Source organism: Martes martes (genome assembly GCF_963455335.1).
Source record: "Martes martes genome assembly, chromosome: 10".
In the NCBI taxonomy this organism is placed as follows: domain Eukaryota; kingdom Metazoa; phylum Chordata; class Mammalia; order Carnivora; family Mustelidae; genus Martes; species Martes martes.
Genome location: NC_137898.1, coordinates 76,579,852 through 76,595,879, shown reverse-complemented (window position 1 = coordinate 76,595,879; position 16,028 = coordinate 76,579,852). Strand labels below are relative to the sequence as shown.

At 43.0% G+C, this 16,028-nt stretch overlaps 1 protein-coding gene across 3 annotated transcripts in view; it reads right to left on the bottom strand.

Annotated features, from left to right (window-relative positions):
• The window catches only part of FAT3 (FAT atypical cadherin 3), a gene marked incomplete at its 5' end in the record, with an annotated part of 479,253 nt that overhangs the window by 154,770 nt on the left and 308,455 nt on the right, over nucleotides 1-16,028 (bottom strand). The gene's annotated exons all lie outside the window — the stretch shown is intronic.

Here is a 16,028-nt window from a genome sequence, read left to right as displayed (position 1 = left end):
TATTCTACTTAAAAGATAGCCTCTGAAAGATCTCTGGAACATGGATGTATTTGAAATTCTAGATCCCTACATTCTCTACATTCTGCCATCAATGGCGTTAATTCAGCCTCAGTGGGACAGACAAAACCTCAAGGCAGAATATGCAGCAAACATTTATTGACCACTTAAACCTTGCTATGGGAAACAGAAGGGTGAATCACACTGACCTGATAGTATTGTGCTCAGTTTTCCTCTAAGCACCAGCCCTCTCTGAGACAGAGGAAGGGGAATGGAAAGGAAACTCTTCCTTGGGCTTCCTTCCAGTACATCTCCAGAGTATGTGTCCATTTATTACATATATGATATATATTATACATATGTTATACACATTATAGATATGATTGGAGAAAGGTACAAAGACAAGAGCTGGGGTATGAGAGTGGAAAATACTATGAGGAAATCTAGGTTAAGGGAAGCTACTATTGCCACCACAGCAGTGAGTTTTATAACAGATGTCTAAACTCCTCATGTAATAGAGGAGATGCCCCTTAGCCCCAAAGGTAAACTCTGAGATCCTGCTGTAGGGGTCTTTTCTAGGAAATAGGAAATAACCGGGAGAGCAGTGTTCTGAGCAGGACTTCTACAAAATATTCAGTGGCAGGTAGACATGGCTGTGTAACGTAACAGCTTCAGTAAAAATCAAGAATGTAATGCTGTAAAAAGACTTCCATGGGAGGCCAGAGTAACCTGATCCAGGTTTATGATGTTCTGGAAATTTAACTCGATATAAGGACATAGCTCAAAGCATAGAGAAGAACCAAAGACTAAGATTTCTGAACCATTCCTTTGGGTGTATCAACTCATCAGAGATGCAGAACACTATTTTCAAATTTAAGATTATTAAAATTACCTGCAGTACAGCTATTCTCCAATAAGACTCTAAGCATCAGAATTGGATGCAGAGAAACTAATGTTCATTTAAAGAAATCCATTCAGACACAAGTATTTATTGAGCATCTATTATAAGTCAAGTATCCATCTAGAGGGAGGAAGATTCAGTGGAGAACAATGCAGACTTGATTCCAGCCACTACTCAGTTTCTAATCTGTAAAGGGTAGATATAGGAATAATAAATTACAAAGAAAAAATAATTTCAGGTGTGATACGCTTTGAGGACATCTACACTAAGGAGGAATAAAGAATTTGATTACATTTTTCAGTTTGACTGCTGCCAGCTTTCAGGCCTCACAATACTTTCTTCCCCTTCTGCTCCACAATCGGGCAAGCTGATAAGAAAGCTCAGCTACTCCTGCCTTTGGTACTGGCAGGAAGTTCAGATCATGTTTGCCCAGCCCCAGGGCAGAAGCACTCACCCTAGCTCCAACCACCATATAACCCCCAAACCTTTCTCCTTTCCCTAACTTGCTCAAGCCGTTTGTGAATCAGCTTGGAAATTTATCTTGCTCTCCCCTGAAAGTGCATTACTGGAGTAATAAACCCTTCTATACCCAATGTGTGTGCGTGTGCGTGTGTGTGTGCGTGCGTGTGTGCGTGTGGCATCATGAGTCCACATTCAAACCACTTTGCATGGGAGGTCTATCTGGCCTCTGAGGAGTGATCACATCACTAAAACAAGCAAAGCCTCGGGATATACAAACATGGTAAGAACAGAAGCAAGTTCTCTTGGGACTAGGCTCAGCAACTGCACACCACTTTGCAGGAGGCTTTTGGTCCCAACAGTCACCAATCCAAGTCTCCACCTCTTGACAAAGAGGAACTGTGAACATCCGTGGCCATTTTTACAACCCACCATAACCATCTAGCTGAATCCCTTTTTGGCACCACCTAGTTTACCTCTTTCCTAATAATGTGAGTAAAAATCTTTTGATGAATATCATGACTGATAATTTTGTCCTGATGGAGGGATCCCCTACTCTGCAAGTGGTGAGAGCTGGGGGCCCCAGTAGGCCAAGTCTTACTCACCTACTGTTCCTATCACATGAAGCACAGAACCTGTCAATCCTAGGTACTGAAGGAATTGTAGACATGAACTAAAACCAATTTTAAGTTAAAGAACAATGTAATAGCTAAAGCACAGGAGTGAAAGGAAAAAAGTCTGTCATAAAACATTTTGAAAAAAATCTTCCATATATGTTCATACATCACCTCATATATCATTCACATTTTTTAGGCATTTTGAATACAGCAGTATCAAACTTACTTCTCTTGTTAGGTGGCTGACAGAACCATTCCAGATAATTCTGACATTCTAATAACATAATTAGCCCCCTGATCTGTAGGAGGGTGAGTCATCATGAGCCTCCTGACAGACCTGTGAGATACAATAAGACGGCTCACCTTTAGAAGTGCAATGTGCACACCCACAATTAGATGGAAGAGCTTTCCTAGGTTTCCTCGTTGGAAGGCAAATAGGGAGATTTGACTGTGGATACTGCTGCTTTTCCTAGTTCTCAAAATGTACTTCTGCTTTTGCATCCATGGAGCAAAAATACTTATTGACGATCCTAGGACTGTGCTAGGTAGGAGGGACATTGGAATGTGCAGGGATTTTTGCCTTAAACAAGATGGAAACTAATAGTAGTTGATACATTGCTCTATGCAAGGCATGTTGCTATTCTCTCTACATAGGCCTTCTACATGCTCCTTACAACAAGCCAACGAGGTGGCTGTTATTACCCTCACTTGACAGCCGAAGATACTGAAACTATTGTAGAATATGAAGTTGCCAGATCATTCAGCAAACAGATGGCAGAATCTTGATTCAGACCCTAGTCAGCTTGAACTTACACCTAGGCTCTTTCCAGCCTATAGCAATGGACTTCTTCCAGCTAAGGAAATGCACCACTGGTTTCTCTTCTCCATTACATTAGACTGTTACTACAGTTACAAAAGGGAAACTTACCTCCCTTCCCTCAATGAATCTTTTTCTAGATTTCATCTCCAAGCCACTGGGATTCCGTTGGGATGATGGGCTCATCAGACAAAGTGGCTGTGGTGAGTGAACTGTCTACATCTCAGGGATGAATCCCAAACACACATGCAGTGAGGGAGAAAATTAAAACACTTGGACCCTAAGTCAAAATCATGTGTGCTTGAAACACCGCAGTTGTCAGAGTGGTCACAATGTGCAGAGTCAAGAACTTTATGGAAATGAATAAAGCTGAAATACATGTAAATTTACAATAAAAAAGAAGGACCTTCTCTCTATTCCTTTTCAGAAAATGCTAATGAAAGTCTTCTCTTTGCGCAAGGCAAAAGCAGATCAAGCTTGAGATCATATCTGATGGTGAATGAGAAGGGGCTAACGAAGCAGGTAGCAGCTGGCCTGATGGCGCGTCACTTCATCTAAAGGGAAGAAACATGGATGAAGCCAACCACTCTTAAAATGTATCTCTACGGGTCTGCTACTGGATACCAGCTTTTGACAACTGTGGGAAATAACCACCCTGGTTCCTTCCCTAAGTCTCCCATTTAGTCCCAGAGCTTTGCCCGTGTTCCTATGTCTCTTTCATCTTCCTGATACCGCCATCTGTGATTGGGTAGCCATTCCCTTACACCGGAATCCGCCTCCCAACTGGCTGGTCTGATCCTAGTCCTTTTTCTTATTCCAAAGACCCCTTTTATCAGAGCAATTGTCTTTTTGTTTTATTTTGTTTTGTTTTAAGATTTTAGTTATTTATTCATGAGAGACAGAAAGAGGAAGGCAGAGGGAGACACAGGCTCCCCACTGAGCAGGGAGCCTGATGTGGGACTCGATCCCAGGACCCCAGGATCGTAACCCCGAGCCGAAGGCAGATGCTAACCATCTGAGCCACCCGGACACCCAAACCATTTGTCTTTGTATACAACTTTTATCATGTCTTCACACTGCTCGGAAACCTTTCATTGCTCTGTACTTCCTCATGTTTCTGGTCAACACTACTACACCTCCGTCTCCCCTTCCACTGTTCTTCAAATCCTACTTCCCTCGACAGGTAGGCTGATCTTGTCACAGTCGGCCAAGGTGTCATAGCCATCCCTCTCTATGTCTGCACGTGGATCATGCATGTTCTCTAGTTTTACTTTGCTTCCCCTCTGATCCAAAGCCCAGGCCAAGTCCCTTGTCTTCCGTGAAGTCCTCCCAGATAAAAACAGCCCTTAACTCTTATAGGATATATATATGTTATTTCTCACAATTAGGCATGTAATTTTATTATGTATTGCCTTACAATTAATTACTGCTTCATGTGCTAGTCTGGTGTCTCCCAACTGCTTTAGGGTAATCTTGAGTGTCATTACCATGTTGTATGTGTTGTAAGTACTCATGTGTGTCTAAACATGTGCACATACCTGTCTCTAGTTACTTATTTATTGTATTAACCATGGCTGTTATGCAAAACTCATACCACATATTTTCATATTCTCACAAATGATAATTTATGTAGATTTATTATCAATGTGGATACTCTTAGAGCATTTTATTGCATTTATTGATAAAGTTGATTTCTAAAAAGTAGGCATTGAGCCTCAAATGAGATAAAAGAAAAAATTAAGAATTTTGTCAGGAAATCCCAATAGTTTTTTCCTTTTAATGAGGCAGTAAAATAACCAAAACCAGGGTTTCTAGAAAAGTTGGGAAGTCCCTTTATGGATGATCCATTCATTCATTCATTCCACTAAAGAGATCCAGAATGCCTATTAGATACTAAGTACTGTGCCAGATATCAAGGATATTATTTGTATCAAAACTACCTGTGGATAGTTTTTATTAAGGCTAAAGGAAATGCAATTTCATAGAAAAAAAAATATTTGAAAACTGTCAGATACTCCAAAGTCTAGAAATAGCTGAATGAGGCTGAGGGACAAACTTGGTTGTCCTAATAAAAAATAAACTCATAAAATAAAAAGAAACTCATCAGGTCTATCTGATTTCTATTTCAACCTGTACCGTGGGCACAGCTTGGTTGAAGTTGATCAGAGCTACTTAATTGTCATAGATATTTTTGTATTTTCTCTATTTCTCTCTCTCTCTTTCTTTCTTTCTTTTTTTTTTTTTTTTTTTTTGGTCTGTCGGGGGGAACTATGATGTGGATGGCTTGGAAGGTAGAGGATGGAAAACCCAGTACACTGAGCCCCTGAATTTCAGTGTGGGAAGTAAAATTTCTCTGCTTTTTAATGAATTCTTGGACAACCCAATGGCTTTGCTCCAAAACTGTCCTGCTGGAATGGAGGATTATCTCACATGGGTCATTACACTTCCAAGCTTTAAGCCTCAGAATGAGCATTAAATTAAAATTCCCTGCACCTAGTAGGCAGAACATTGTGACACTTAAAAGATGTGAAAGCGCTAAATGAATTCTGAGCAATAATATTATCACCACCGCATATTTATTGAGTTCAAGAGGGTGCTAAGTACTGTAGGGACAGATAATATAAGCAGCCGATACCAAAAAGCAACAGCGATACTCTTATAAGAACTCTCCCATTCATCTGCTTTAGGAACAGACAGTGTAACTAGACTTGTTAGAAATAGTCTCCTCTTTTCAAAAGTATCCTCAAGGTTCTCTCTGCTTTTGTTTGATTTGAAAGTGGCCGATTTTCTACAGTTACCATTTATGAATGTGGCCAAGTCTCCCAATTTCAAAATTACCATAAGAATGCTGCAGGCATTACAACTGAAGAAATTCATCCCCTTGCAACAGGAGATTACAAATGGAGTTTCCTGAGAAATCTTAAATAAATCGGTTGTAAAATATGATATACATACCATTGTGTTTTTTATTAAATGGGGGAATATGCATTTTCAAAATTAATAACATTGCTCTTTTTAACTAGTCTTCAATTTTCTGGAAAAAAATGCATACATTTGCATGCCAAGAGAATTTAAATAGTTTAGTTTAAAATCGGAGAGCATGATTATTCAACACAGAGGCATGAAGCAAATTTCCCGTTTTTAACGAATCTGGGCCCAAATGGAGGAAGCGTTAAAGTACAATGTACCCAGTATGCATGTGCGAGATCCGGTATATGTGGAGATAAGCACAAAGAATAAATCCACATATACAAAAACTAATTGAATTTCAGAATCCTGACTTTCTTTATTTAAATGCCAGCCCATCAGGCTTGTAAGAAAAAAATTAAGCACTTTAGAGAAAATGGGTTATAAACTGTCATTGTTGAGGTTAGTGTTCTGACAACTTTGAAAGTAACTATAACGTAATTTCCCAAGTTGGTAGCTAAAATAATGGAACATCTGGGTGCCATTGAAATGTATGACAATCAAGGAGAGAACAGAAAAGCAGTGTGAACAATGCTCTTCCTTTGCTTATCATTCTTCGCAGTTTTGAACTCTTGCTTCAAACCTCGGTTGTGGCAGTCAAGGGCAACTCCCTTCTCAAAGCCCCACCTCTGAGTCCTGATCCTAGAGTTCCTCTCCAGGCCTCCCTCTCACCTCCGGCAGCTGCCCTTTCCCCCTGAATTGCAGTCTTTATCTGCTGTTGGAGCTTAAGCCCCAACACCTACGTGAGGCAGGCAGCTGGAAATGTCATATGCAGCCTGGTCAGAGTGCTGCTGATGGGCACCTCATACGCTCTGTCTGGCCTTTGGAAATGGAGGCATCTCCAGATAATATAATTTATTAAGCAAGCAGAGCCTACCACGTGCTGTCCTTCTGGGGACAAGTGAGCCTATCGTGGGCAGCATAATGAAGTTGAACTGTGTAGAGACAAATGAGCGAGGTACATTTATCTTCCTATCTGGCAGCTTCATATACGGAACTTCCCTGTACAGTTTCTAGACTGGCCTTGCCATTTGTCAGATGTCTAATGTTACATACTACGTTGCTGGAAATAGTTAGTCATGGGCCTTATGCAATAACTAAATCTCCCCCTGGATAAGAACTCGTGGTAACCGCGTTGGGACTCCTCTTCTCCCTCCTCTGCTAACCACAACAACGAGGACGGGCAAGAATATTTTTTCAATCTTATCCAGCGAGGACTTACCTGTGGGTCTAGTAAGTAACACTTAAGTGTCAGGAGGAAAACAAAACGGTCATTAAGGACCTCGTACTCTCTGGTTTCACAACAATGCCTATTTGTTGATTATACATTTGTTTACATTTTTACCCTCAACATGGGATATTTCAGTGAGGCAGACTGTTTTTCCTGCCCTCTCTTACCAACCACATTTCAAGGTTGTCTGAAAATGGAGTCTGTCTGAGGACAGAGCTGACTGGTTCTTGGCATACATGCTGGAGTCTTTCCAGAGTCCTTTTACCAAACGGCTCCAAGTTGGAACTTCTGTGCTATGGGTAAAGGCTGCCCTTTTTTCACTAGGTCTGTGTGCACATCTGATGGTAGTCTGCTTTTCAACATGGGAAGGCATATGTGCCCTCTCAAAGACATGTCAGACCTGAGCTAGTTTGTTTTGGATCCTTTCCCTCTTTTTACTCCTCACTTTGTCACCAGCGGGGAATGTAGACAGCTATGCCAAATGTCGATGTTGCCTGTGTGCCCACATTTGGCAAACGTCTGCCCAGATCTTTAATTTGGGACCTAAATAGTCCATCATTTCGTAGACAATTTCCGAGGTACTATTTAATGCTGACGTTTCATGATTCTGTGGGATTTACTTGCACTTTTGTGAAAAGATGCTTATGATGTATCATATTCCTCTCAATGAGAAAGTGTTGGAAGGTCAACTATTAATCTGCAGTGCAAGAGAGGAAAGTAGTTCCTATGTGTGGGTAAAGTGTTCATATGTCTGCGATTCCATACCGAGCTTTCATGATCGGGCTTCTGATGTCATATTCCAAATGACATGAGTTAATATACATGGACTTTTTTCAAGTGTTTCAGAGATACCTAATGTGAAGATTTTCTTACACTGTGTAATTTTTCCTTCAGTAAGTGAATGTTCTAAGGTAGAAGATCAGAACTCCAGCTGAAGGAAGGATTTCTGTTCATATCTGTGTGTAGTCGGATCAGTGCATGAAATAATCTGCTAGATGACCTTAGATCATGTACAGCAGTTTTTGTTGTTTGTTGTTGTTTTTTTTTTTTTTCCAATTGATCTACAGGAAGAGGGAGGTGAGTGAATGCCTGCCTGAAAGTGGGCACCAAACCAACTTACAGAAGTATCAACGGGGGAGCTAGGGGGCTGGACTGTAGCCACGCAGTCTTCCAGAAACAGCAATGGACGGTCCATTACTTGAGGTCATTAAAAGCCAACCACAGACTGCTGTTTAATGCAATCTCACGCGAGCAAAAAGGAAATTAACACTAACACATGGAATATAGAAAAATGTCCATAAATTGAAAAATGCAAAAAGGAGGTTACAAAACAATATGTAGAGTGTTATTTCAATCTTTCTGACAGATTTATATAGGATTATATGATCTCAAATATACACAAATGCAAAAAATGTCCTGAAAGTTCATATTCCAAAATGTAAAAAGGGACCATCATGGCATGGGTAAATTATGAGTGTGAAATTCTTCTTCTGTTTTGCATATCTTTATGTCTATCTCTCTCCCACTCCCCCTCCCCTTCCCTCCTGGGTCTCTCTTTGTTTTACAGTAAATATGTATTATACATTATATGCTTCTGGTGCATCACAGTTACATGTTTCTAATTACTCAATAATTAGAAGTAACTGTATTTAAAAATTCTACTATAGGCTCTATTTAATTTCTAAAAGAACTGTTTTCAAATAGACCCAAATTTTCTTCCTTTCACTGAGGTACATATACGCGTGTTTTAAACCGTTAGACACTGAGTTCATTCTTCCCTACATACTGATGTCCTTGTGATATGACAGGAACTTTTAAATGAGTTGCTCCCAGAAGCATCATTTTTGAAGATGGGTAAATGGTTCTGTGCATGTATCAAGGCACACATCATGGATCTGTCACGGCCTTGCACAGAGAGATCTGTAATTCGTCATTCCAACGTGGGGCAAGCATGTCCTGGCTACTGCTGATAGAGACAGAAGAACATCTCCTGTTGTAAAAACGCTAAATAAAAACCCCGTCATATCCTCTAGCTGAAACCAACTGAGCGTGTCTCTACCTCGTGCATTTCACAAGAGTATCTGCTGTAGCCCTGCCTTCTGCTGCAAAGGCTATAATGTGGCCTTAAATTTCACTGCAGAATTTCTGACTTCGCTTTCACCTAATGAGAAGAGATCTGAGGCCTTCGGATGGTAACCATGGGAAGGTGAGGCCTCGCCAAACATACTCTCAAGTGGCAAAGAGGCTGTCCCCGCTCTGAGAAGAGAAAAATCCCATCATTTATTTGGTAGGCCAAGGGAGAGAAACGGTTGCTTTCACAGCATTCAAATTAAAAATAAGGCAAGAACAAATGAGGCCCCTCTTTATATGAAGAAAGTAAGAACACCGGGCTTGCCTGGTCAGAAGCTCCTTGCTTGGCTTGTACTAACTGTCTACTTTAGAACGTCTTCATAAAGCTTCTTCAGACGGCTGCCAATGAGCACTCATACGTTTTAAAAAATATCGAACTTTTAAAATTTTATTTGAAAGTAGTGTCCTAGATGTAGGGGTTATCTCAATTACATAACAGCAAAGTATACATTAGCACGGAGTTTAGCCCCATGTCCAATTTCAAGATTGATCAGCGTCTTTAAGAGTGTACAGTGGCATGCCAGGAATTACAACAGGGCATCTTATGAAAAATCTATGATCTTCCTTCTGAATTATATATTTACGACTTACTGAGGATGATAGATTTCACCATAGGTAAATGTGATTTAGGAACTGCTTTTAGGCTCCGAGCACGCTGGGGTTGGCCAGTGGGGCCTCTATAGGGACTGGAATGCAGTGGGGTGAAGCCCCCCTCCCCTTCCTGCATGCCGCCTGGCATGGCGGGAGGCCTGCCAAGCTCTTGCCTCCTCGTGGACTTTCTGTGAACTTCTGGGCAGTACAGATCTTGGTAACCCGGCAAGCGTGCATTATCTGGTTTGTGGGTGACCTGTGGCCTTCATCTGAAAGTTCATCCCATTCACAGTGGTTATGATGTCCCAGGTCTTGTTCTAGATTCTAGGAGTACAAAGAGCAATACTCCTCAGCTGCGGCATTCCAGCTTACAACGGACCTTCACCAAAGGGAGGGTCAGGCAGGGAAAAAACAGATGCAGACTCTCTGGGGAGCTCATCCTGGGCCTGCTACCAGTGTTGAGGACGGTCTGAAGGAGGGGCAGAGCTTGAACCATCTGAGGGCAATGAATTTTGAATTACGTTATCTGTCCTGTGTGTTTTCTTTTTATTATTATTATTATTAAATATTTTATTTATTTATTTGACAGAGAGAGACACAGTGAGAGAGGGAACACAAACAGGGGGAGTGGGAGAGGGAGAAGCAGGCTTCCTGCTGAGCAGGGATCCCAGGACCCTGGGATCATGACCTGAATCGAAGGCAGCCGCTTAACAACTGAGCTACCTAGGTGCCCCAATTGAAAGATTTTATTTGAGAAAAAGCAAGAGAGAGAGAGAGTAAGAGCACACACAAGCAGGGGGAGCAGCAGAGGGAAAGGGAGAAGCAGACTCTCCGCCCAGCAGGGAGCCTGATTCGGGACCATAGGGGCCAGGACCGTAGGATCATGACCAGAGTGGAAGACAGACGCCCAACCGACTGAACCACCCAGGTGCCCAACTGTGTGTTTTCTTGACGTCTCATCAGCAGTCTACTATTTCCTAAAATTGAGGTGTAGACATCTGAATAAAACAAAAAAAATCCCAAATTTGTTTAAATATTAAATGTACTTACTCTGTTAACAGCTAACCCCCATTTAAAGCCTTAAAATGGTTATAATTCTGGGGAAACCTTGGGAGCTAGTGACAACACTGGGAGGGCCTAGAGATAGCTAACTGGAGAAATTAGCTATCTGTCCCACGCTAGTCTCAAGGATCGTCACTTTACTGAGTCCTTGGGTTCGTGGGAACGCTATAGCTGTCCCATATGATCTTGGATGCCTTAGTTTCCTCTCCGATTCTGACTCAGAAAGCCAGCGAGACCGCAGAGCCTCTAGGAGAGGCTCACGGACGTTCTTCACGGCTGGGCCAGGCCCATGGCTGACTCCTCATTCAGCCTTTCTTAGGAGAATGAGCCGTTCCAACTTACTTGGTCACAATCCTTTTAAATGGATATTGGCAAACGGAAGTTGAGAAATCTCTGAAGCTTTGGGCTCTTCAGAAAAGGAAGGAAGGAATTAATACTCGCTTGAGGGCATATCACGTACCAGGAGCTACCATTTATAGCTGTCATCTCATAAAAAACCGTAAGTGTATTCAACAACTACAGAGAAAAATTCAAAATACATTGCATAATACAATGCGCTGTGTGTTCTGAATTTTTCCACTAGAAGACCACTTCAGAAATCCCAAGGAAAAATCTTAAGCGGCTCGTCATAATAGCTAACATACATTAAACTCTTAACAGGGGGAACAGACGCGCGACATGCCTAGATAAGGCTGGACAGAGAAAGCTGGTACAGCTGGCGAGTGGCGAGGTCTGTCTCCAAAGCCCCTCCAAAGTTTTAACTGTCTCTGTCTACATCTGCAGTACAAAAGACATTGTTTCATGAGACATGTTTTATTTCTAAGTCAGATTGAAGAACTGTAAATATACATACAGTGCTGCATCCCCAAAGACGAAATAACCAAATTTACAACAGGTTTTCTCAATTTCAAAGGAATTGATGGTATTTGCCCTCACATAACAACTTGTTTTCCTTGGTTGTGACATCCAGGACTGCCCCCACTGACCTTCCTCACAGTAACCGGCATCCCGCTGCCAATACCTCTCAGCCTTTCCCTTACTATGGTCTTGCCCACAAAGAGATGAGGTTGGTAGCCCCCAACCCGCTCCCCCCCCCAACCCCCAAGCAAGTCACTCGGAAGGTCTTGCAACAACAGCTCACTTGAACAAAGCTGTCTGCAGCCAGCAGGAAGCAAGCCAGAGTAGGTTTTCCTTTTTATTAATAGAGGCACTTTAGTTGGAATCTCATGTTCTGAACCTGCTGTCGTTATATTTTTATTTTCCCAAAGACAGACTTAACGTGCTCAACTGGGTCATACGCATCCGGTGTTAGGCACAAGCTTGGATGATTTCTGAAGGGTCCAAGTGAAATCAGACTGGACAGATCATTCTGTGGCTCAGAGAGTGGGCTGCACAAAATAAACTAGGAGAGCCGCGCCAGGGAGCACAAGAGAAAAGGAGCTGCGGAAGCCCAGGGCAGAGGGTCAGTTTATCATCGCCGTGCTAGGGGGAGAAGTCAGCCTGGGCTTCCGGGACGTGGGATTCATGGCGGGGAGTCCTCAGGATTGTGCAGAGAGCCATGCAAGGAATCTGGACCTCTTCTCTGAGAAGGGATCGGCCCCTGATGTGATCCCAGACCCGCTGGGAGAGAGGTTCTCTCCTGCCCCTCCTGTCTCCCCCAGGACCCCATTAGCGCTTGCCCAGGAAGGAAGCCGCCACAGAGCATGGCTTTCAAAAGGATTCACAACGGAAAACAAAAGCAGAAAGCCTCAGCTCCTCGCAGCTTGTGTGCCCAGCTCAACAGGCTGTGACCCGCCTGGAGAGCTCACTGCCCGCCAGCACCACTAGCCAGCAGCCTGCAGAAGCCGGCTCATTTCCATTTCCAGGCGGGGCCACTGGATGGAGGGACCTTTCCAGGTCCAAGGGAACAGGTTTCATTTACTGTTGCTCGACTAATTAGTGTTCGGATTTAAGGAGAAGGAAAACAAACGCCATCTTTCACAAACTGATAAATTAGAGGTGGCTATTTATAGAATCAAGGACTCATTCCAGACAACTCTCCCGGCGTCTAGAAGTGACTGCAGATTATGCACGGGGAGGCTAACCAGGGACACAGACAAGCAAAGCTAAGACGTACAAAACGGCCGGGGGCAGACAGAGCAGGCAGGATGCCCTCGAGACTCTATGTCATCCAAGGGGCCAAAAGAACGCTTCCCTTCCTTGGTTTGGATGGAGACAGGGTGGGAAGGGGGTCCTCAGCTAAGATCCTAACCAAGTACTCACATGCCGTCATTTCCAACCTCAACAGGGGCTCTTCAGACACAGCCCTGGGCTCATTTCTTGTATTTTGAGGGGCTCCAAAGGGCACATGGTGAAAAAAAAGTGGGACAAAGAGATGATGAAAAACAAACTGCATTTTACAATATATGTAAATTTATCTACCGTGAAAGGATTACAAATTATGAGGCAGTAAGAAACAAAATCTTCCCCTCCTGTCAAATGTTGAAAAATGGGAGTTCATTGGCTCCTTACGGTATTAAAAAAAATGCAGGTGTCAGCGTTAGTGTAGGGAGATGTGACATATAAATCTGATTTGGGAATTTTTTTGTTTTATTTTGTTTTGGAAAAAACAAGGCTTCCTAATGAAACTGGGCCCACCTACTTCCACACGTGCCACTGGCCGAGCCTCTTCAGAAGGGGCAGGTGAGACCTGCCATCTTTCCCCTTTGCACCCCCATCCACACCCATGATGTTCCTCTGAATTACCAGCCCAGGATTCTCTTGCAATTTCCATTTTGAGCAAAGTATCTCTGAGAATTAATATTTGCTTGGAAAAATGTGTGTGTGTTTGATTCAATACTTACTGTTTGGTCAGTCGAGAAAATAAAGTGGAGTGTATATATATATATATATGTGTAGATATTCGCAATTCACAGTGCTGGGAAGATCTCACAAGAGATTGTTCTTGGGAGCTCACACCAACCTAGATTGTTCTGCAGGATCGGGAATGGCAACCCTTATTCCTATCTCATACGCCCATGTTCCCACACACAAGTACACACGCACACACACCCCTCCACCACCACCATCACCACCACCATCGCCATCACCATCACCCCAGGACCACCACCACCATCATGATCACCACCACCACCACCATCACGGTCACCACCACCACCACCACCATTACCACCAATACCCCTTACTTAACTGGAGCTGTAGTGCCAAAGGCCACCCCTGGTTGGCCTGCTTAAGCCCTCTTGGGGCATTATTTGAAATACAACAATGGCATTGATTTAGAAAAATCTAAAATGAAGGGTTTGTTCCTGAGCCAAGCTACAGGATTTCTGGGAAAGATGGGCTGGAAACCCTCACTGCAGACAGTGGAGGAAGCAGGCCCTCAGAAAAGTAGCCACTTGAGGGGAGAGAAGCAGTTAGAAACCAGTGTATGCCATGAGGGAGCCTTCAGTGAGGACTTTTAACTTGGGGATGCTTCTCACTCATAGTTATGGAGTGTGGAACATGGAAATAACCAGATTTATGTGGAGGTTTTTTTCTCGTTGTACAATATTTGTAGTTGCCCCTGCCCTCAGTAAATAAAGTTGGATGCGTTTCTATAGCCTTGTGAGGGGGTGGTATGAAGAGAAAGGGGCAGGGGTGGGCCCATGTAGGAAGTCGGTCTGCTGCAGTAGTGAGCTCAGGTGGCCATGACAAATGACAACAGGCTGGAAGGAGTACACAACGATGTATTTTCTCACAACCCTGGAAGCTAGAAGTCTGGGGTCAAGGTGTTGACAGGATTGGTTTCTTATGAGGCCTCTCTCCCTACTCGTAGATGGCTGTCTTCTCTCTGCGTCTTCACATGATTTTCCCTCTGAATGGGTCCTTAGCCAAATTTCTTTTTCTTATTAGGACACCGGTCCTACTGGGTAAGGGGCCACCCTCATGGCCTCATTTTAACTAATTATCTCTTTAAAGACTCCAAACACAGTCACCCTCTGGGTTCCTGGGGTTTAGGACTTAAACCTATGACTTTCAACACAGGCAGTTCAGCCTTAATGCCTGGTCTATTCTTCTGCTATTGTGGCCATAGCATCCTCTCGGGGGGACTTGGTCCTGGAGCTTGGGGTGGCAGCCAGCAGGGCGAACCCCTGCCCAGAGCTGGGCAGGCAGTAGAGGGCAGAACAGTGGGCACAGAGGAGCAGCTGAGGGAGTGGCAAATGGAAAACCAAAGAATCTAAGAGAAAACCTCCTCTTATCAAACCTCCTCTTATCATATGCTGATGCTTAAGGGTGGGCTGACCTGACATCTCAGTAAATGTTCTATGAACCAAGAGCGGGAAAAGATTATTCAATTGGCCACATTTCAATGTGCTGATGGGTGTGTAGGACCATACTGTTCTATGAGGAGAAGACATATCCTGGACACTACTACGAAGGAACTGTGGGACCTTGGTTCTCTCTTGTCTTTCCTAAGTCTTAGCTTCTACCTCTGTATAGTGCAGGAGCAGTGTCTGGAGGATATGAATGAAAAATAACCCCTTGATAACAAGACAGCAGCTAACTACAGTAACTCATGAACAAACAGCAGGTTAGACTCTAATGACCTCATTGTGAAAGACAAAGAAAAATACGTTCAGTGGGCAAAACATACTCGCTCCAGTAACAGAAGGTTGGTGTCCTGCCCGATGCCAGGCCTAGAATCAGCACGTAATAAAGCTTTTAAGATAGGAAGGAAAAACAGTGAATTTTCACTAATTCTGTCAAAGTCAGCATAACACAGGAAGAAGGAGAAGTGAGGACCAACTCTATCCGAGGCCAACGTGTGCCACAAGTGCTGTTTTGTGCAGGGATAGACCACCTTTTTTCAAGGCCTGCTGGTATTTTCCTCAAAGTTTCTTGGAGGTGGCGGAAAGAAGAACCTAATGAGAGAAACTTCCATTGCTCTTATAGTTAAATCATCAAACTTCAGACTGCTTAATGGGTTGAAATAGGTCTGCAATTCTTCACCACCAGAAATGACCATCATTTCAAGAGTAGAGGCTTACCAAAGGAAGAAACCACTAAGGCTGTACACGCACCGAAGAAATCAATTTGCATCCTAAGGCAAGAGGAACTGATACAAAAACTTACCCAAGAACAGTATTTTTCTTCCCCTCAGAAAATAAGACTATAAAAAGGGATGAGAATTTCAAATGAGATATACCTTACAGAGGACAATGGATGATATGCTAAAGGGACAGACAGTAAATAATTTACATTTTTAGAGCTCTAGTG